Below are 22,277 nucleotides of genomic sequence, written 5' to 3'. Positions count from 1 at the left end.
TTATTTCTTAAAATTCCAGACTGGATTATTTCAAAGCACTCGACCCAAGGCTGCCCTTGAAATGACTCAGAAACTTCAGCTGGTCCGAAATGCAGCAGTCAGATTACGGAGTGGAGTTCAATTTAGCATTTGTATAACCCCAGTTTTAAAACAGTTGCACTGGCTGCCAGTTCACTTCCAGACCCAATTCAGGGTGTTCACATTAGTGGGGAGCATACAGATTAATTTTATGCAGAGCAGCTTGGAACGCAAATCACAGATCTAAACAGAGAGAGCACAGACTCCAAAACTAAGTGGACAGAGCAACTCAAAAACAGCTTTTTTTTTTAATGCCCAGATAGAGACAAGGGGTGGTTCTAGACACAGGTTGAAAATGCTATAAATAAGCCAGAAATTAAATTGTTATACAAAAGGGGGGGGGGAAGCAGAGGCTTGACAACCATATGTCAGGAGTGCTCTGATGTTGTTTCCTGCTTGGCAGGGGGTTGGACTCGATGGCCCTTGTGGTCTCGTCCAACTCTATGATTCTATGATTCTATGATTCTAAGTGTATGTAAAAATCTATATGAACTCCTTTTTGCTCTCTTGCGCCATCTAGTGTTGGATATTTATAACGCATTCAAAACGTATTATTGTGAAGAATGTAGCTGAGTCCAAGACAAATATTGGGGTGTGCACACACCCATTGTATTTACTAACTCCTGGTGGATGGCTGCAAACAGCCCAGCACTTATACTTTATTTGGCTGCAGTAGGTCTGAAATTGTAGGCTTTAGAAGTGATCAGTATCTTAACATGCCATCTGACCAAAGGCTTAATGATGTTAAAAAGCTAAATCTGAACTTTGAGCGACAAAAAGTGTTTCTGTTCCTGCAGGTGATATAGAAAAATAGAGGGGTTGGCTTTTGCTGCTCAAATCCCCAAGGGACTGAGTCTCTGAAGTCCATGATCTGTCAGAGATGAATGGATGGAGGCAGGATCCAGTGGAAAGCAAGGCAGATCTTTATTTTTCTGTTGCAACAGAGGGCGCCCCCTCCCTTGCAAGGAAGTAAGAGAGACCCTGAACAAAGTGTGCAGGAACCTTTTGAAATGGCACAACCCCTTAGCCAAAGACCACCCAAAAAGCATCACAAGAGGCAGTCTACAACACAAATTTGTGTGTGGCTTCTCTCCTGTCTGCCAGGAGACCCGATAATGTTTTACCTGGGCAGCCTGGCCATTCTTTTGAGATGGTAAATACTTTGTTCTTGAATCCAGGTCATAGGCCCACCCTATTCATACACAAATATAATAATAATAATAATAATAATAATAATAATAATAATAATAATAATAATAATAAATTTTATTTATATCCCACCCTCCCCAGCAGAAGCCGGGCTCAGGGCGGCTAACAACACTAAAATAGTGCAACATTATAAAAACATCATAAGAATTAATTAAAATCAAAATTGATGGCAACCATAAACTAAAGTATTGTAAAGATTGCCAAAGGAGGGAGTCAGGCTGTGCCCTAACCAAAGGCCTGGTGGAACAGCACTGTCTTGCAGGCCCTGCGGAAAGATGTCAAGTCCTGCAGGGCCCTTGTCTCTTGTGACAGAGCGTTCCACCAGGTTGGAGCTGCAGCTGAAAAAGCCCTGGCTCTAGTTGAGGCCAGCCTAACCTCTCTGTGGCCTGGGACCTTCAAGATGTTTTTATTTGAGGACCGTAAGTTCCTCTGTGGGGCATACCAGGAGAGGCGGTCCCGTAGATACGAGGGTCCTAGGCCGTGTAGGGCTTTGAAGGTTAAAACCAGCACCTTAAACCTGATTCTGTACTCCACCGGGAGCCAGTGCATCTGGTATAGCACCGGATGAATGTGATCCCGCAGCGAAGACCCCGTAAGGAGTCTCGCTGCGGCATTCTGCACCCGCTGGAGTTTCTGGGTCAGTCTCCGGGGCAGCCCCACGTAGAGCGAGTTACAATAATCCAGTCTGGAGGTGACCGTCGCGTGGATCACAGTGGCTAGGTCAGGGCGAGAGAGGTAAGGAGCCAACTGCTTAGCTTGGCGGAGATGAAAAAATGCCGCCTTTGTTATAGCTGCAATCTGCGCCTCCATGGAGAGGGAGGTATTGAAGATTACACCCAAACTCTTAACGGACAGTGCTGGCACTAATTGCACCCCCGCAAGAGTTGGGAGTTGCCCCCTCAATCCCATATCGTCCCGTCCCAGCCAGAGGACCTCTGTCTTCGAAGGATTTAACTTCAACCGGCTCCCACGTAACCATCCCCAAAGACAGGATCTGAATATCCCCCAAAGACAGGATCTGAAGAATTTGTTAAGTGACAAGAGCGACTGGAAAAGGTTTCTCCAAGATATCTCCTTCTGCAGAGAGAGGAGTAATTAGAAAAGCCACGATGGCTGTAAGGATTGCTCTGTGTGCTAAAATAATGTGTAATTTTCCCAGGAATGTTTGCTAAAATTTGAAGGGTGAAGGATTGGTTTTCTGTGGAGTGTGTGTCAGCTATGTATGTGCACCCTAAACTTTTATAACAACTCAACAACTCAATTTCCCCCAAAATTCAAAATGGAAGCATTTTTATAAGCTTTTCTGTTACTAGTAGTGCAAAGTGGGAGAAAATGATTTGACATTATATGCAGTAAAATTTAAATTGAATGTGTCACAAATTTGGTCACTGCATTTCAGAAAGTGTATTTGGGGGTAGCCTTGGGTAGGTATGAAGGAGAAATTCATTTCAATATACAATTTGTACTTTCCAAACCAATTCCTGAATTGAAACAAAACTATGTCAGGTCCAACAAATTCCTCCATTTCCTCGCTGACAATTTCATTTCCCATAAAGTGGAAGGAGCCACAAGGGGATCATCTATCTTGGACCTGGTCCTCATCAACAGGGAGGAGATGATCAATGAAGAAAATTGGGAGGAAGTGATCATGTCCTCCTGGTTTTCATCATACACACGTAAGGGAAAACTGAGTGTAGTCAAACATGCGCTCTGGACTTTAATGTCAGGTTTGGCGTCTCTCCCACACACGACACAACTTCAGACAGGTCATTATTCCAGATTTATTGTTCAATACAGAGAGCTCTGGTCAGAGCTCAGATAAATCATTCCTCATTCGATGATCCAATTGCCAGAACTAGGCTCCTCCCCTTCCATCCCCAACAGGGAAGCCACCACCTTCTCTTTTACCCAGGCTCGCGCTTTTCTGCTAGCCTAGTTAATCTACGAGTTTGGGGCAATTCTACCCCCCCTATCTCTTCCTCTCCTTCTGTTGTGGTGTAGTGGTTAAGAGCGGTGGACTCGTAATCTGGTGAACCAGGTTTGCATCTCCGCTCCTCCACATGCAGCTGCTGGGTGACTAGTCACACTTCTCTGAAGTCTCTCAGCCCCACTCACCTCACAGAGTGTTTGTTGTGAAAGGAGATGGTTAGCCGCTTTGAGACTCCTTAAGGGGAGTGAAAGGCGGGGTATCAAGTCCAAACTCCTCCTCCTCCTCCTCCTCCTCCTCCTCCTCCTCCTCCTCTTCTTCATTATCAGAGCTTGCAAGTTGCATTCCTTCACGCTGTGCCACATTACTGCTGCTAACTGCTTCTCCTCCCTCCCTTAGGAATTCTCTCTCTTCTTCCTCTGTGTCTGCCTCTTCTCCACTTGTCAGTAAGGGAACGTTCCTGACATTTAAGAAGGTCAACTTCAAAAAGCTTGATGAACTTAAGGCTGCAGGGGATAGAAATGGGATTCAATATGACCTTAACAGATTGGAGAACTGGGCCAAAACTAACTAGGCCAAAATGAATTTCAATAGGGACAAGTGTAAGGTTCTGTACTTAGGCAGGAAGAACCAGCTGCACAAATATAAGATAGGAGACACCTACTTGGCCAGTAGCACATGTGGATCTAGGGATCTTAGCAGACCACAAGCTAAACAGTCAACAGTGTGATGCAGCTAATACTCTTCTAGGCTTCATCAACAGAATTTGGGTATGTTTAACATAGTTAAGAGGAAACTGAGAGGAGATATGATAGCCTTCTTCAAATGTCACAAGACATCTCCCTAGATTTGCTTTTATGGGCAGGCTCAAGGTGAACGGCACTTCCTCTGGCTGCCCACAGCTGCCCTCTCCACACCCAGTTCCAGGTACAGCAGGTTTCTTGAGTTTCCCAGGGTGTCCAGAGGGTGGGAGAAAGACCCCCTCACAGTTCTTTCTTCACTTTCACAAAGTGGCTCATTGTTACTTTGAACCACCAGCTGAGGGATAAGGGGTCACAGGTTTCCCCTTCACATAATTAGAAACCTTTGGTGCTGGATATTAGACAACACTGCCACACACAATAATTTCAGACCTCAAATGTTACTGACAGTGAGTACCTGAATTGTGTACATGGTTCTGCCTCTCTCCATTTTATCCTCACAACAACCCTGTGAGGTGGGTTAGGCTGAAAAGCAGTGACTGGCCCAAGGTAGGCTGAATGGGGATTCAAAGGCACCATGGCGCCTCTCATGGCTGCAGGCCCACGATAAGGGAAGTCAATGCAAAAAGTGGGCAGGGAAATCTACACTCATTGGTAGGACCTATGCGAGAAGTGGGTGGGTCATTCTGCCCCCATTCTTTCTCTCACTCATCCATCCTCCCCATTCAAATACATCCATACACATTCATACAAACACACCCATACACCAATGCCACACAGCATTTTAAGTATTGCAGAAATGACCACCCATTGCATATCCTTTTGATGATAAATCTATGGTGCCCACATTTATAAAGGAAAAGTGGTAGGAGGCCCTTAATGACATCCACAAAGTCCACCCTTAGCTGAAGCGCAGTCACGTAATCCAATTATTATTATTATTATTATTATTATTATTATTATTATTATTATTTATTTATGCCCCACACATCTGGCTGGGTTTCCCCAGCAACTCTGGGTGGCTTCCAACAAAAGATTAAAAACACATTTAAACAACAAACATTAAAAACTTCCCGATACAGGGCTGCCTTCAGATGTGTTCTAAATGTCAGATAGTTCTTTATTTCCTTGACATCTGATGGGAGGGCATTCCACAGAGCGTGCACCACTACCAAAAGGCCCTCTGCCTCGTTCCCTGTAACTTTGCTTCTCGCAGTGAGGGAACCGCCAGAAGGCCCTCGGCGCTGGACCTCAGTGTCCGGGTAGAACGATGGAGGTGGAGACGCTCCTTCAGGTATACTGGGCCGAGGCCATTTGGGGCTTTAAAGGTCAGCACCAACACTTTGAATTGTGCTTGGAAATGTACTGGGAGCCAATGTAGGTCTTTCAGGACCGGTGCTATATGGTCTCGGCGGCTGCTCCCAGTCACCAGTCTAGTTGCCTCATTCTGGATTAGTTGTAGTTTCCAGGTCACCTTCAAAGGGAGCCCCATGTAGAGCGAATTGCAGTAGTCCAAGCGGGAGATAACCAGAGCATGCACCACTCTGGCGAGACAGTCTGCAAGCAGGGAGGGTCTCAGCCTGTGTACCAGATAGAGCTGGTAGACAGCTGCCCTGGACACAGAATTAACTTGCGCCTCCAAGGACAGCCGAGAGTCCAAAAGTCGCTAAGGGAGCATCACAAATCACAAGGGCACTGGGGGTTCCTTTGGCCCTGCTATAACTCAAGCACGGAACATTTGGACGCTTCCTCATGGCACACCAACAAGCAAGTTCTTTTTTTTTTTAATGATATTTATTAAAAAATTAAAAATTACAGAAGAAAAAAAGAAATAACAATAAAGTAGAAAAAACAATAACAAAACACATAAAACATATAAAAACCATACAATAATACAGCAAAAAAAACCAGACAAAAAAGAAGCTAAAAAACACACATCCAATATTCCATGTCTTTGCCTTTCCTTAACTTATTTCATAGACCTCCTCACACCTCCTTTTTTTTGTATTCTAGTTCAATTCACTATTTCAGCAAATTCTTCCCATCTTTCTCAATTTTGATTCTATAGTTTTAACGATCTAACCTTAATTTTTTTTCAATTTAACCCAATATCAATCAACTTTTACTTAATTCTTTGTTGCATTTCTACTAAAACCATGTTAATTCATCCCCGCATCCTTCTAACACTCATTAATTTTACAATGTTTCTGTAAGTATACTTTAAATTTTTTCCAATCTTCTTCCACCGACTCTTCTCCCTGGTCTCGAATTCTGCCAGTCATTTCCGCCAGTTCCATATAGTCCATCAACTTCATCTGCCATTCCTCCCTGCTAGGTAGATCTTGTGTCTTCTAGTATTTCGCAATGAATATTCTTGCTGCTATTGTAGCATACATAAAGAAAGTTCTATCTTTCTTTGACACCAATTGGCCGACCATGCCCAGAAGAAAGGCCTCTGGTTTCTTCAGAAAGGTATATTTATATACCTTTTTCATTTCATTATAGATCATCTCCCACAATGCCTTAATCATTGGGCATGTCCACCAAAGGTGAAAGAATGTACCTTCAGTTTCATTACATTTCCAACATTTATTATTGGGTAAATGATAGATTTTTGCAAGCTTGACTGGTGTTATGTACCACCTAGAAATCATTTTCATTAAATTCTCTTTTAAGGCATTACATGCCGTAAACTTCATACCAGTGGTCCATAACTGTTCCCAGTCAGCCATCATAATATTATGTCCAACATCTTGTGCCCATTTAATCATAGCAGATTTCACCATTTCATCTTGAGTATTCCATTTCAACAGCAAGTTATACATTCTTGACAAATTCTTAACTTTAGGGTCTAACAATTCTGTTTCCAACTTTGATTTTTCCATCTGGAAGCCAAATTTTTTATCCAAATTGTACACCTCCATTATTTGATAATAATGGAGCCAATCTCGTACTCTGTTTTTTAATTTTTCAAAACTCTGCAGTTTTAATCACCCTCTTGTTCCAAAATTTCCCAATACTTCGGCCATTTGGCCTCCATATCGAGTTTTTTCTGAGCCTTTGCTTCCATTGGTGACAACCATCTTGGGGTTTTATTTTCTAACAAATCCTTATATCTTATCCAGACATTAAACAGTGCTTTTCTTACTATATGGTCTTTAAACGCTTTGTGTGCTTTAACCTTATCATACCACAAATATGCATGCCAACCAAATACATTATTGAAACCTTCCAAATCCAAAACGTCCATGTTTTCAAGAAGCATCCATTCTCTCAACCAGCAAAAAACGGCTGATTCATAATAAAGTTTTAAGTCTGGCAGGGCAAATCCACCTCTTTCTTTAGCATCAGTTAATAACTTAAATTTTATATGAGGCTTCTTGCCCTACCAGACAAATCTGGAGATATCTCTCTGCCACTTCTTGAAACAGTCCATTTTGTCCAAAATTTGCAGTGTTTGAAACAATAACAGCATTCTTGGCAATACATTCATTTTTATCACAGCAATTCGGCCTAACAGCGATAGCTTCAAATTTGACCATATTTCTAAATCTTTTACCACTTCAGTCCAACATTTTTCATAATTATCCTTAAATAAATTCACATTCTTAGCAGTCATATTAACCCCTAAATATTTCACTTTCTTGACCAGTGTCAGTCCTGTCTCCTTCTGAAACTTCTCTCTCTCAATCACTGTTAAGTTCTTTTCTAATACCTTAGTTTTCATCTTATTCAACTTAAAACCTGCCACCTGACCAAATTCTTGGATTAATTCTAATACTCTTTTAGTACTAGATTCTGGTTCCTGTAGTCAATACTAAATCATCAGCAAATGCCTTCAATTTGTACTGTTTCACTCCCACTTAGAATCATAGAATCATAGAATCATAGAGTTGGAAGAGACCACAAGGGCCATCGAGTCCAACCCCCTGCCAAGCAGGAAACACCATCAGAGCACTCCTGACATATGGTTGTCAAGCCTCTGCTTAAAGACCTCCAAAGTAGGAGACTCCACCACACTCCTTGGCAGCAAATTCCACTGTCGAACAGCTCTTACTGTCAGGAAGTTCTTCCTAATGTTTAGGTGGAATCTTCTTTCTTGTAGTTTGGATCCATTGCTCCGTGTCCGCTTCTCCGGAGCAGCAGAAAACAACCTTTCTCCCTCCTCTATGTGACATCCTTTTATATATTTGAACATGGCTATCATATCACCCCTTAACCTCCTCTTCTCCAGGCTAAACATGCCCAGCTCCCTTAGCCGTTCCTCATAAGGCATCGTTTCCAGGCCTTTGACCATTTTGGTTGCCCTCCTCTGGACACGTTCCAGTTTGTCAGTGTCCTTCTTGAATTGTGGTGCCCAGAACTGGACACAGTACTCCAGGTGTGGTCTGACCAGAGCAGAATACAGTGGCACTATTACTTCCCTTGATCTAGATGCTATACTCCTATTGATGCAGCCCAGAATTGCATTGGCTTTTTTAGCTGCCGCGTCACACTGTTCGCTCATGTCAAGTTTGTGGTCAACCAAGACTCCTAGATCCTTTTCACATGTACTGCTCTCAAGCCAGGTGTCACCCATCTTGTATTTGTGCCTCTCATTTTTTTTGCCCAAGTGCAATACTTTACATTTCTCCCTGTTAAAATTCATCTTGTTTATTTTTGCCCAGTTCTCTAATCTGTCAAGGTCGTTTTGAAGTGTGATCCTGTCCTCTGGGGTGTTAGCCACCCCTCCCAGTTTGGTGTCATCTGCAAATTTGATCAGGATGCCCTTGAGTCCATCATCCAAGTCGTTGATAAAGATGTTGAATAAGACCGGGCCCAAGACAGAACCCTGTGGCACCCCACTAGTCACTCTTTTCCAGGATGAAGAGGAACCATTGATGAGCACCCTTTGGGTTCGGTCAGCCAGCCAGTTACAAATCCACTGAGTGGTAGCATAGTCAAGACCGCATTTTACCAGCTTCTTTACAAGAATATCATGGGGCACCTTGTCAAATGCCTTGCTGAAATCAAGGTAGGCTACATCCACTGCATTCCCTTCATCTACCAGGCTTGTAATTCTGTCAAAAAACGAGATCAGGTTAGTCTGACATGACTTATTTTTCAGAAATCCATGCTGACTATTGGTGATCACAGCATTCCTTTCTAGGTGCTCACAGACTGTTTGCTTAATGATCTGCTCCAGAATCTTCCCTGGTATTGATGTCAGACTGACTGGGCGGTAATTATTTGGGTCCTCTCTTTTCCCCTTTTTGAAAATAGGGACAACATTTGCCCTCCTCCAGTCTGCCGGGACTTCGCCTGTTCTCCAGGAATTCTCAAAGATGACTGCCAGTGGTTCTGAGATCACATCTGCCAGTTCTTTTAATACTCTTGGATGCAGTTCATCTGGCCCTGGAGACTTGAATACATCTAAACTAGCCAAATATTCTTGTACTATCTCCTTAGTTATTCTGGGCTGTGTTTCCTTTGCTGAATCATTTGCTCCAAATTCTTCAGGTCGGGCATTGTTTTCTTTATCGGAGAAGACTGAGGCAAAGAAGGCATTGAGGAGTTCAGCCCTTTCTGTGTCCCCTGTTTGCATTTCACCATCTTCTCCTCTGAGTGACCCCATTGTTTCTTTGTTCTTCCTTTTGCTACGAACATACCCATAAAAGCCTTTTTTGTTGCTTTTAACCTCTCTAGCAAGCCTGAGTTCATTCTGTGCTTTAGCTTTTCTGACTTTGTGTCTACACGTGCTGGCTATTTGTTTGAATTCCTCTTTGGTGGTTTCCCCCCTTTTCCATTTTTTGTACACATCCTTTTTTAATCTTAATTCAGTTAAAAGTTCTTTAGATAGCCACCCTGGCTTCTTTAGGCACCTTCCATGTTTCCGTCTCATTGGTATTGCCTGACGTTGTGCTTTTAGTATCTCCCTCTTAACAAACTCCCAGCCATCATGAACTCCCTTTCCTTTTAGTATTGTTGTCCATGGGATCTCACCCAGCACTTCCCTAAGTTTTATGAAGTCGGCTTTCTTAAAGTCAAGAAATTGAGTCCTAGTATGCTTGGCTACTCCTTTCCGCTGTATAGTAAACTTCAGAAGAGCATGATCACTCGCGCCTAATGATCCTTCCACTTCTACCCCACTAACCAGGTCATCAACATTGGTTAGGACCAGATCTAAAATGGCTGTTCCTCTTGTTGCTTCTCCCACTTTCTGGACAATGAAGTTGTCTGCAAGGCCAGTGAGGAATCTGTTTGACCTTATGCTCTTGGCTGAGTTTGACGTCCAACAAATATCTGGGTAATTGAAGTCCCCCATTACTACTATCTCCCTTCCTTTTGCATGCTTGGCCATCTGTTCCAGGAAGGCATCATCTATGTCCTCCGTTTGGCTTGGGGGTCTATAGTAAACTCCCACAATGAGGTCTCTGTTATTCTTCTCTCCCTTAATTTTGACCCAAATGCTCTCACTTTGGCTTTGAGGATCTAAATCTTGGATCTCTTCACAGGTATACACATCCCTGACATATAACGCCACTCCTCCTCCTTTCTTGTCTGGTCTGTTTCTCTGAAATAGATTGTATCCCCCCATTATTACATTCCAATCGTGGGACTTATCCCACCAGGTTTCAGTGATGCCTATTATGTCATATTTAGTTTGCTGTACCAAGAGCTCAAGCTCATCTTGTTTATTTCCCATGCTTTGCGCATTAGTGTACAGACATTGAAGTCCATTAATCATTCCCCCGTGTCTCTTATTTAAGGATTTTTTCCTCCCACCACTAGGTCCGCGTGCTGTTTGCTCCATTTGGTCTATGACATTTGGATGATCATCTTCATTAATTGAGAGACTCCTACCTTCAGGAGCACTGTCTCCCTCCCCCACATTAGTCAGTTTAAAGCCCTCCTGATGAGGTTTCTGAGATTTTTTGCAAAAACATTTCTCCCAACCGTTGTGAGATGCAGCCCATCACTTGCCAGAAGTCCATCTTCAAGAAACTGCAGTCCATGATCTAAGAATCCAAACCGTTCCTGTTTACACCATTTGCGAAGCCAGCTGTTCACTTCCACTATTTTCCCCTCTCTCCCTGGGCCACGTCGTTCAACTGGGAGGACAGATGAGATGACAATTTGTGCATTTAGTTGCTTCAATTTCCTGCCGAGAGCCTCGTAGTCTCTTTTGATCTTCTGGAGGCTATTGCTTGCAGTGTCGTTGGTTCCCACATGAACCAAGAGGAAGGGGTATTTGTCAGTGGGTTTTATGATTCCTTGCAGTCGTTCAGTTACATCTTGGATCTTAGCCCCGGGGAGACAGCACACTTCCCGAGACGTCTTGTCAGGCCCACAGATCACTGCTTCTGTTCCCCTCAGTAGGGAATCCCCTATCACCACTACACGCCTCCTCTTGGGTTTGGTCGGGGTTCTTCCGTGAGCTGTCCGTTCCAAGGTCGCCTGCACATTCCCTGAGGACTGACTTTGCTGCTCGTCTTCATATACCTGATCGACTGTAATGAGGGAGAGATCCTCAAATGGAGTCTGCTCTTCGTCTTCCATGCTAGGGGAGAGGACCTCAAAGCGATTGTGTATTTCTAAGCAATCAGAGTGAACGCTGGGCCTCCTACTTCTTTGAGTCACGTTTCTCCATATATCTGGCTCCTGTGTTGGTGAACTAGACTCCTTCTCAGGGGAATCCCCTGTCTCCTCCTTGGTGGAGACGGTGTGCTCTGTTGCTTCCAAGAAGAGCTCCAGCTCTCTAATTCTTCGGAGCGTAGCTACACATTCCTCCAGTTGCTGGACTTTGTCTTTTAAGAGGGCAATCAACATGCAATTGCTGCAGGTAAAGCTGCCTGCAACCTTTGGCAAGATGGCAAACATTGCGCAGGAATCGCAGGCGACTGCAGCTGTTCCCTCCCCTTCCATCTTGAGATCGTGTCGTTGGGGTTGGCTACAGAGGTCCTCCATCATAAAAAGCTTGAAGACAGGACAAATAACTTCCCTCACACAAAAAAACACCTAGATCTCCCTCAACAAACGTTTGAGACTAGCTCCCCTAAATCTAAAAGATGGATCTAACTGCGCGCGCCGCTAGGCGTGCGCCGCTGCCCTACAAACTCTGATAAGCTCCTCCCACAGCTAATCCCCTGCCTCAACAGAAACCCTGCCCCCTCTGACCTTTACACAGGGAAAACAGCTAATCAGCCTCCAAGAAACACACAGACACAAGAAAACCCTTTTTGCTCCTTCTTCAACTGATGCCCTACAAACTCTGATAAGCTCCTCCCACAGCTAATCCCCTGCCTCAACAGAAACCCTGCCCCCTCTGACCTTTACACAGGGAAAACAGCTAATCAGCCTCCAAGAAACACACAGACACAAGAAAACCCTTTTTGCTCCTTCTTCAACTGATGCCCTACAAACTCTGATAAGCTCCTCCCACAGCTAATCCCCTGCCTCAACAGAAACCCTGCCCCCTCTGACCTTTACACAGGGAAAACAGCTAATCAGCCTCCAAGAAACACACAGGCACAAGAAAACCCTTTTTGCTCCTTCTTCAACTGATGCCCTACAAACTCTGATAAGCTCCTCCCACAGCTAATCCCCTGCCTCAACAGAAACCCTGCCCCCTCTGACCTTTACACAGGGAAAACAGCTAATCAGCCTCCAAGAAACACACAGACACAAGAAAACCCTTTTTGCTCCTTCTTCAACTGATGCCCTACAAACTCTGATAAGCTCCTCCCACAGCTAATCCCCTGCCTCAACAGAAACCCTGCCCCCTCTGACCTTTACACAGGGAAAACAGCTAATCAGCCTCCAAGAAACACACAGACACAAGAAAACCCTTTTTGCTCCTTCTTCAACTAATGCCCTACAAACTCTGATAAGCTCCTCCCACAGCTAATCCCCTGCCTCAACAGAAACCCTGCCCCCTCTGACCTTTGCACAGGGAAAACAGCTAATCAGCCTCCAAGAAACACACAGGCACAAGAAAACCCTTTTTGCTCCTTCTTCAACTGATGCCCTACAAACTCTGATAAGCTCCTCCCACAGCTAATCCCCTGCCTCAACAGAAACCCTGCCCCCTCTGACCTTTACACAGGGAAAACAGCTAATCAGCCTCCAAGAAACACACAGACACAAGAAAACCCTTTTTGCTCCTTCTTCAACTGATGCCCTACAAACTCTGATAAGCTCCTCCCACAGCTAATCCCCTGCCTCAACAGAAACCCTGCCCCCTCTGACCTTTACACAGGGAAAACAGCTAATCAGCCTCCAAGAAACACACAGACACAAGAAAACCCTTTTTGCTCCTTCTTCAACTGATGCCCTACAAACTCTGATAAGCTCCTCCCACAGCTAATCCCCTGCCTCAACAGAAACCCTGCCCCCTCTGACCTTTACACAGGGAAAACAGCTAATCAGCCTCCAAGAAACACACAGACACAAGAAAACCCTTTTTGCTCCTTCTTCAACTGATGCCCTACAAACTCTGATAAGCTCCTCCCACAGCTAATCCCCTGCCTCAACAGAAACCCTGCCCCCTCTGACCTTTACACAGGGAAAACAGCTAATCAGCCTCCAAGAAACACACAGACACAAGAAAACCCTTTTTGCTCCTTCTTCAACTGATGCCCTACAAACTCTGATAAGCTCCTCCCACAGCTAATCCCCTGCCTCAACAGAAACCCTGCCCCCTCTGACCTTTACACAGGGAAAACAGCTAATCAGCCTCCAAGAAACACACAGACACAAGAAAACCCTTTTTGCTCCTTCTTCAACTGATGCCCTACAAACTCTGATAAGCTCCTCCCACAGCTAATCCCCTGCCTCAACAGAAACCCTGCCCCCTCTGACCTTTACACAGGGAAAACAGCTAATCAGCCTCCAAGAAACACACAGACACAAGAAAACCCTTTTTGCTCCTTCTTCAACTGATGCCCTGCAAACTCTCACTTGTATACCTTTTACCAATTGGTCCCTTCTAATCATATTTAACAAAACCTCCAAGACCGATATAAAAAGCAATGGAGAGATTGGGCAACCTTGTCGTGTTCCTTTCTCAATCTTAAATTCTTCCGTCACTACATTGTTCACAATTAATTTGGCCTTCTGTTCTGAATAAATTGCACTTATACCATTTCCAAAACCTTGACCCACCCCCATCCCCAATAAATTCTTCTTCATAAAACTCCAAGAAATGTTGTCAAAAGCTTTCTCCGCATCCACAAATATCAAAACTGCTTTGGTATTAATCTTCACTTGTAGTTTTTCTAGAATATTAATTATATCCCTCATATTGTCAGATAAGTGTCTGCCCGGGAGAAAGCCCGCTTGATCTTTATGAATTTCTTCCGTTAACACCTTTTTTAATCTTTTAGCCAAAATATCTGCAAAAATTTTATAATCCACATTAAGCAATGATATGGGGCGGTAATTCTTAAGTTGTAATTCTTAAGTTGTGTCTTTTCAGTCTCTGTTTTCGGTATAAGTGTGATGTAAGCCTCCTTCCACGACTCTGGTGCCTTTTTCCCTTCCAGTATTTCATTACAGACTTCCTTTAAAGGTTGTATTACCCATTCTTTCAAAGATCTGTAATATCTTGAGGTCAGTCCATCCGGTCCTGGAGATTTACCTAATTGCATATTCTGAATGGCCCCTTCCACTTCCAGTTCCGTTATTTTGTAGTTCAACATTATTATTTTTTTCTTGAGAATTTTTTTGTAGTCCATTCATTTTCAAAAATTTGTCAGTGTCCATTTCTTTCTGCTTCTCCTGTGTATAAAGTTGTTTAAAATACCTCTGGAAGCACTTTCTAATTTCCACTGGATTTTGTATGTTCTTTCCTTCTACTTCCAAATTCGTAATAGTATTAAGTTTTTGTCTTTTTTTCATTTGCCAAGCCAACAATTTACCACACTTATTTGCCAATTCAAATGTCTTTTGTCTCATCTGTTTAATCTTCCATTCTACTTCCTGATTGGTCATTTCCATGTATTGAACTTGATATAACTTTATCTCTTTCAAAATCTCCTGGGACTTTGGTTTCGCCCTCAATTTCTTCTCCCCTTCCTTTATTTTTTCCAAAATTTTGTCTTTTTTCTCATTTTGCATTCTCTTCTTAATTGCATTCTGTTGTATCAAAAATCCTCTCATGACCGCTTTACTTGCATCCCAGATTACGCTTTTTTCCACAGTAGTGCTCATATTTAGCTCAAAATAGTCTCTCAAAGTTTTTTGGGCCTTCTTAGTAAATTCTTCATTCCTAAACAAAGTATTGTTCATCCTCCATCTAAAGAAAACAACTGGCATCAATTTCATCTCCATCTTCACTGCATTATGGTCGGAGCAGGTCTTAGGGCAAATTTCAACTTTACTAATCTTCGGAGCCAGTCCTCTTGTTACCCAAATTTGGTCAATTCTTGTCCATGTCATTTTGGCCTCAGAGAAGAAAGTTCCCTCTCTTCCCAGAGGATTCTTTGTTCTCCAGATATCAACTAAGTCCATATTTTCAGTCATATCAAAGAAAGTTTTTGGTAGTCTTCCATCCTTAGTTACTATCTGTCTTTGTGCCTTGTCCATATTTGTGGACACAACGCCATTCATGTCTCCCATCAAAATCATATTGTAATCCATATAGTCCATCAGAGTCTCATGTAGCTTCTTAAAAAATTCTGATTTTCCTTCATTTGGTGCATAAATACCTATTATCAAAAAAATTTCTCCTTGCGTTTGAATTTCAATTGCTATAAATCTTCCTTGATCATCTTTGAAAATAAATTTTGGTGATAGACTCTCCTTTACATAGAGAACCACTCCTCTTTTTTTTTACTTTATCCGATGAGATAAATTCTTGGCCTAATCTTTTATTATTCAGTAGCTTCCTGTGTAACCTTGTCACATGTGCTTCTTGTAGACAAATCAGGTCCAGATGCTCTTTTTTCAATAAATGAAATACTCTCCGCCTTTTTTCCGGGCTGTTGAGTCCATTCACACTCCAACTCAAGACCTGCAGCCCCATCATGCAGTTACTTTGTTGTCCCCCCAACTGCCCCCAATACTTGCTCCTCTTCTGTTGGTAGTAATGTTGGGACGTTCGCTGGGGGGTCCAATCCAAAAGATAGTCTCGTTATGTCCAATGTTTCCCTGTTTGGTGATCTCTTCTCCAGTGCTCTTTGCTCTGATCCTCTATCTGGTGATATTCTGTCCAATGCTGTTGGCACTTTTCCAATTCCCTTCTGTAGATCTTCTTCGTATTTATACAGAAATTTTGTTTTTTCTTCTATTGATCTTATTTTTATTTTCCTTCCTTTGAAGCTGAAGGATAGGCCTTGAGGGAATTCCCAACTGAAAAGGATTTTGTTCTCTCTCAACAAGGAAACCAAATCTCCAAAGTTGAACCTGAGGTCCAAAAGATGTTTTGGGATATCCTTAAAAATTTCCACTCTTGATTGATTTATTACCAAAGTCTTCTCGTAATGCCAGCCCAAGATTTTGTCTCTCTCTTCTTTAGACCGGAGGGTAATCAAACAATCTCTTATTCTGGTCTTCTCCTTCTTCCCTCCTCTTCCCAGTCTAAAGGCTCTCACAATTTTAAATTCCTCTTTTTCCAGATCCAACTCACAATTTTCTGCAAATTGCTCCGTAAGATAGTCTATCAGGGAGTCTTTCTCCAATTCGGGTACAGCTCTAATTCTCAAATTTGTCTGTTTTTCCTTGAGCTCAACCATAGAGAGCGCCAGCCTATGGTCCTCAAGTTGTTTTTGAAGGTCTGGGACTCTCTCTGTTTCCAACTGAGTTACCTTTGCTTCCACAGCCACAACTTTTTCCTTAGCTTCCTCTGCGATCTGTCGAGTTGAGTTAGACTCCTGGATCAATTTCTCAATAGCTTCTGTATTTGAGTTAACTTTTTGTCCCAAACTATTTATACTTTGTGTATTCTGGTCTAATTTTTTATTCATTTGTTCCAAAGATTCATTAATTTTACTCAAAGCAAGGGCCAGGGCCTCATCTGCAATCATTGCCTTTGGTTTAGTTGATACAGTCACAGAAGAAGCAGAAGGGCCGGATGTGGAAGCTCTTCGCCAAACCTTCCCAGACCTTGTTGTTTTATCTTGACTTGGCAGATCTAATTTTTCTTTTCCATCTGCCATAACACTTAATCCTTTCAAGGCCAATTTCCCAGTCCCAGAATCTTATCTTTGGTGTTGGAAAATTCCAAACCTTGTAACAGTTTCAAAATCTTCCTCTAGAGGGAAATGGCTACTGTTTATCTTATATTAATCCAAAATATCACTTTCCCCCCCAGAACAATTGCACCAGTCTATTTAGTATCAAATCTCAACTATTTGTTACTCAGTTCCTTTTATTTGGTCAGAAGAGGATAGGTAAAAAATGTATCACTCTTGTTTCACTGGCTGTCAGTGAGCAGCCTAGTCACATTCTATCCAGAACTCCAAAGTACAACAGTCTTAATGCTATCTCGTTCCCAGGTTCTGAGCGGTGGAAATTTCACTTCTTTCCCTCTCTTTTAGCAGGCAAATATTGCCCAAAAACTCTCCCCCCCTCCTGCTTCCAAAGGGGGGATTAGCTATGTTTATTTTTAATGCCGGTGATTTAAACGTTAGAAGTAGACTTTCCAAGGCTTTAGTTTAAACCTTTTTGCTTCCTACTATTTACAAGAAAGGGAGGCAGACTTCCTGTTTTAAACCTCCCCCGTTTGTTGCCAAAATCAACTTTTTTAAAGGTCCAATATTTCACTTTACTCACGGATGATTACTTTTAGATCCAACTGTCAACAGGAAAAAGTCAGCGCTCTCCGGCAACGGCTGTGCAGCTTCACTCCGTGGAAGTAGCAGTCACTTCAAAGCACCGCGCCACTCGCCCCACTTCGCTCCGGACTCCCGAAAACGGGTTTCCCCGCGAGTAGGGGGGCGCTGATGGTGCCCGCCGAATCCCACGTTCACAGGCTTCACCCGCCTGTGATTTTTGAAGGGTCCCGCCTTTGCCGCAGCGGCAAGACCCGATTCCCACAGAGCAGATTCCTCTGATTCAGAGGAAATCCGCCATTGCGGATGGCGCAGACCTGGAAGTCCCAACAAGCAAGTTCTTAACAGAAAACTTCTCTTTTCTTGGGGCGGTCCAGGGATGTGTACAACAAAGCAGACAAAAGCATTTGAAAATATCTTTTATTTGGCAAATTTGCTTTTCATTTATAGAATCCTCAGCGCTTTGCAGATATTAAAGGTGCATGTCTTGTGCAGATTGTCATCAATTCTCTCATCTGATTTCTGGGTCTTAATCTCTATTTTTGTGATCATTTGCATTCAGGAGAATGCAGAGTGTATTGCAGAGTTTTGTTCAGCAAGTGGAAAAAAGAAAGAAAGAAAGGAAGGAAGGAAGGAAGGAAGGAAGGAAGGAAGGAAGGAAGGAAGGAAGGAAGGAAGGAAGGAAACCTGGCCCAGCTGAGGCTGCCTTATAAACAGGAACTTCTTGTTTTGAAGGGCTAAGGGGGACAATACATGATAACAATGGGGAAACTTCAGGAACTCTTTGTCTTAAAGTCAAGCAGAGCCAATCTTCTACAATAATTTCCTACACCTCTGCACGCCTGCCTGCCCACATTCTCAGCCTTGCTTATTATTGATCCACTTTTGTGATTTCATAGAATCATGGAATTGTTGAACTAGAAGGGACCACAAGGGTCATCCAGTCCAGCCCCCTGCAAAGCAGGAATCTATTACCCAGTGTGGGGCCTAACCCCACATCCCTAAGATTAAGAGTCTCCTACAATACCGACTGAGCTGTCTTTACCACCAAACAGCTGAGGAGGCAGACAAAATGTTAGACTATGCCTTATGATCCCACAGTTCAGGATGGGAAATAAATCTACTTAAATTTGCATTTAAGCCTCAAGTGTATTTTCTACCCAAAGGAGATTTCCACTTTATGGCAAGATAGGATTTTGACCCCAGGCAACACTTATTATTTATTTATGGCATTTATATCCTACCCTTTTTATCCTTGGTTCCCCCCCTCCCCTCATTTATTCCCCACAACAGTCCTGTGAGGTAGGTCAGGCTGAGAAGCTAGGTGCCCACGGCCCCCCGCCTCCGCTGGCTGTTCCTGAGTCAGGAGTCTGACCAGAAGACTCTAATCTTTACCTTTCCAAAAGAAGAGGCAGTGAATAAAGAGAACACACCTGACTAACGTCTGGTCATATTTTTCTTTGCATTATCAATCATTTTTTAAGAAGAATAAGAAGAAAAAGTCATTACTCACCAGCATGTGCACCATGAATCTCTCCTGATTATTTAAACGCCTTCTGTGAAAGCAGCATTTTGACTGGGTCTTTCCATTTTTCAGGAAGACCATAGTTCTCCTTCCAGCCCACGGATGTTTTATTGGCCCATGTTTGGCAAAATTCCTTCAAGCCTGTAGGGGAACTTGTCATTTAATCAATGGAACGTCTCTTTTTATTTGCATTATTGATGGGAGACAAAGAGATAGTACCTCTGAATGGCTTTTAATAATTTACTGGCTCCAACGTCTTGGGTTAAACATGATCAGCCACAAGGAGCCACAGAAGTCTTGGGAAGAACCATCTCGTTTTGCCCCCATGGAGCTTCCTGGAGGAGGCCTGGGCCACTCCAGCTCCTCCTGTACTGCCTCATGGATATCACTGCTTTTGGAAGCTTCCATAAATCAGCAGATTTCATTACTCCACAGCTAGTGCCAGATTTACGTATAAGCTAAACAAGCTATAGCTTATGGCTCCACTCGCTTGGGGACCCCTCAAAAAAAAAATTTAAAGGAAAAAAACCTGGGCGTACATTTCAAAAATATAAGATAAAAAAAACAAATAAAATAAAACCTACATACAGCAACAGTGGCAAATGGCTTTAGATACATATTAGGTCCATAAATTACCATATAGTATATATTCAACACACAAAAACAGCGACAATTTGTTGTTGACAAAGGACAGTTGGACATATAAAGGGGCCCATTACCTTCAGTAGCTTAAGGCCTCATCAAACCTAAATCCGATCCTGTCCACAGCTGGAGCAGGTCCAAAGCTCTCCACAACTGAACTCAGAACAACCAAAGATACATTTTCCATAAGATTTGAAGGAGCCTTGCCATCCACCACCTGAAGCCTCGCTCTGCCTGATGACAGGGCCTGCTCCGCCTTCCACAGTGGCCACCTGCCTCTGAAATACCTTATCATCTGAGGTCTGGCAACCCATGTCAGTTCAATATGGACAGGTCAGCCAGGATATACAAAACAGTACAACCGCATTCACACAGCAGTTTAATCTGTTTCTCCAACGTCTCCCTAACTGTAAATTTCCACACTAGATTTGACCTTTCAGACAACATAAAAACCCCTTCTAGAAATCCAGAAGAATATATTTTTTTATGTACGCGACTACAGCAGCAAGAATACTCATCGCAAAGTATTGGAAGACTCAAGATCTACCCACTCTGGAAGAATGGCAGATGAAGCTGATGGACTATATGGGACTGGCTGAAATGACCGGCAGAATTCGTGATCAGGGGAAAGAGAAGGCGGAAGAAGATTGGAAGAAGTTCAAAGTTTATCTTAAGAATTATTGTAAAATTAATGAGTGCTAAAATGTTGAGATCTTAGGGGAAAAGGGGTTTACAGCTGAAAAAGACTAAGTAAAGAAAAGAATAAGGGAAAAATCTGATAAAATCCAGTGTTAGGATTTGCTAAAATAGTTTTGGAAATTGGGATGTAGAAAGGGGAGGTATGGGGAAGTCGACGAAATAAGGTTTAAGGAAAAAAGGGTATGAAATTATACATGTTTGTTTGTTTGTTTGTTTGTGTTTATAAAAATTTTGTAAAATCAATTAAAAATTCTTAAAAAAAAGAAAAGAAATCCAGAAGAATATAGTGGAAGTTTAGCACTCACTTCTGTGTCAGCTGGTTCCAGAAATAATCTGTTTGCAAACCTATTAAACCAGAAATTTACAGAAGTAAGGTGATGGGATTTGGGGGGTGGGGTCCTGGCAGGCAGTTCTTTCCCACACCATTTCATGGGGGAATCCTGGTGGAAAAGAAGCACGCATCTGCAGAAAGGGCCAGGGAGTAGCAATGGTGTCTACTGGAATTTGTTGTGTCACACCACACTCACTGGCGAGAATGAAACTTAGCACAACATACCAGTATATTGTGAAAAAGCCACAGCTCCATAATGCAAAAGGTACTGCAGTGTGAAAGGAACACTGGAACACAGAATCAGGAAAACCGACTGAACACAACTAGGACTAGATCAGTGGTTCCCAAAGTACTGTCCCTGGGGGAAATAATAACGTGCAATTAATTGTTACTGTTTTGAATTTTATAGTGTTATTATATTCCTTGGTGAGTCATACAAATCACAGTTCTGAATAATGTTTTTTATAGGAACCAAGGAGGTAGTGATCTACAAAAGTTTTCAAACTTTTCAGATGAATTTATGGTGTTAAGTCATTGGAGCAACCAGTCAACAGAAGTTTGGGATGCCTACCCCCCCCCCCCCGTGCACCATTAGCTGTCCCACAATGCTCCTTCGATCAAGCTGCTGCTGGCTGCTGCCTATTAGCGTCTGAGATGGTATGTTTTGAACTCTTGGACAACAAGCCCTGCTGCTACCAGCAAAATTTGGATAATATTTATGAAGGGCTCCAAGGAACAGCTCGAAAGAAGAATGTCTTTGAAGATAAACTGCTCATGCCACCACACACACAATAAAGAGGAGAAATAGATGCCCACCTGCCATAATTCACCATGAAGCATTCTGATCTGTAGCTGAAGGACCCTGAATAAGTCACCAGTTGTGATGGATCTGCTCACATGCCCAGGCTAGTTATTTTGTGCATCCACCAAGCAATTCTCTTGAACAACTTTCCTTTCCCCTCGCCTTCCTCCTATTGTTCAAAATGCAGCCTTTGAAGAGATGAGATGACTTTAGAAAAGAAAGATGGATAATGAAACAAAGAGCCTTTCCCCTCGAGGTTGTGGTTCTTTAGCTCAGTCGGTAACTCATCCGAGTTGATGCTCCTTGAAGTTATCTATGTGCTTTCAGTGAAGGCTGCTCACAGCATAAAATGGGAAAGAACTGGAAGCAGGAGACAGGCTGGATGAATCTTGGCAGAAAGGTCAGCGACCACATGAGTGCTGAGAGTAAATAAACTCCCATCCCGACAGATGTATACTGGTTGTAGGGACACACAGAGAGAGATCTGGACCCTTCCCTGCTGGTCTATCACTTTGACAGGAAAATGGGGGGACTTGTGAATACAGGACACATTGCCCCAGGAATAACACCTAGGGGTTTTCAGCAGCAGCAGGACGGTGCCACTTTAGGAGG

The sequence above is a fragment of the Podarcis vaucheri genome (genome assembly GCF_965113315.1).
Source record: "Podarcis vaucheri genome assembly, chromosome: 14".
In the NCBI taxonomy this organism is placed as follows: domain Eukaryota; kingdom Metazoa; phylum Chordata; class Lepidosauria; order Squamata; family Lacertidae; genus Podarcis; species Podarcis vaucheri.
This window is presented reverse-complemented; position numbering follows the sequence as displayed.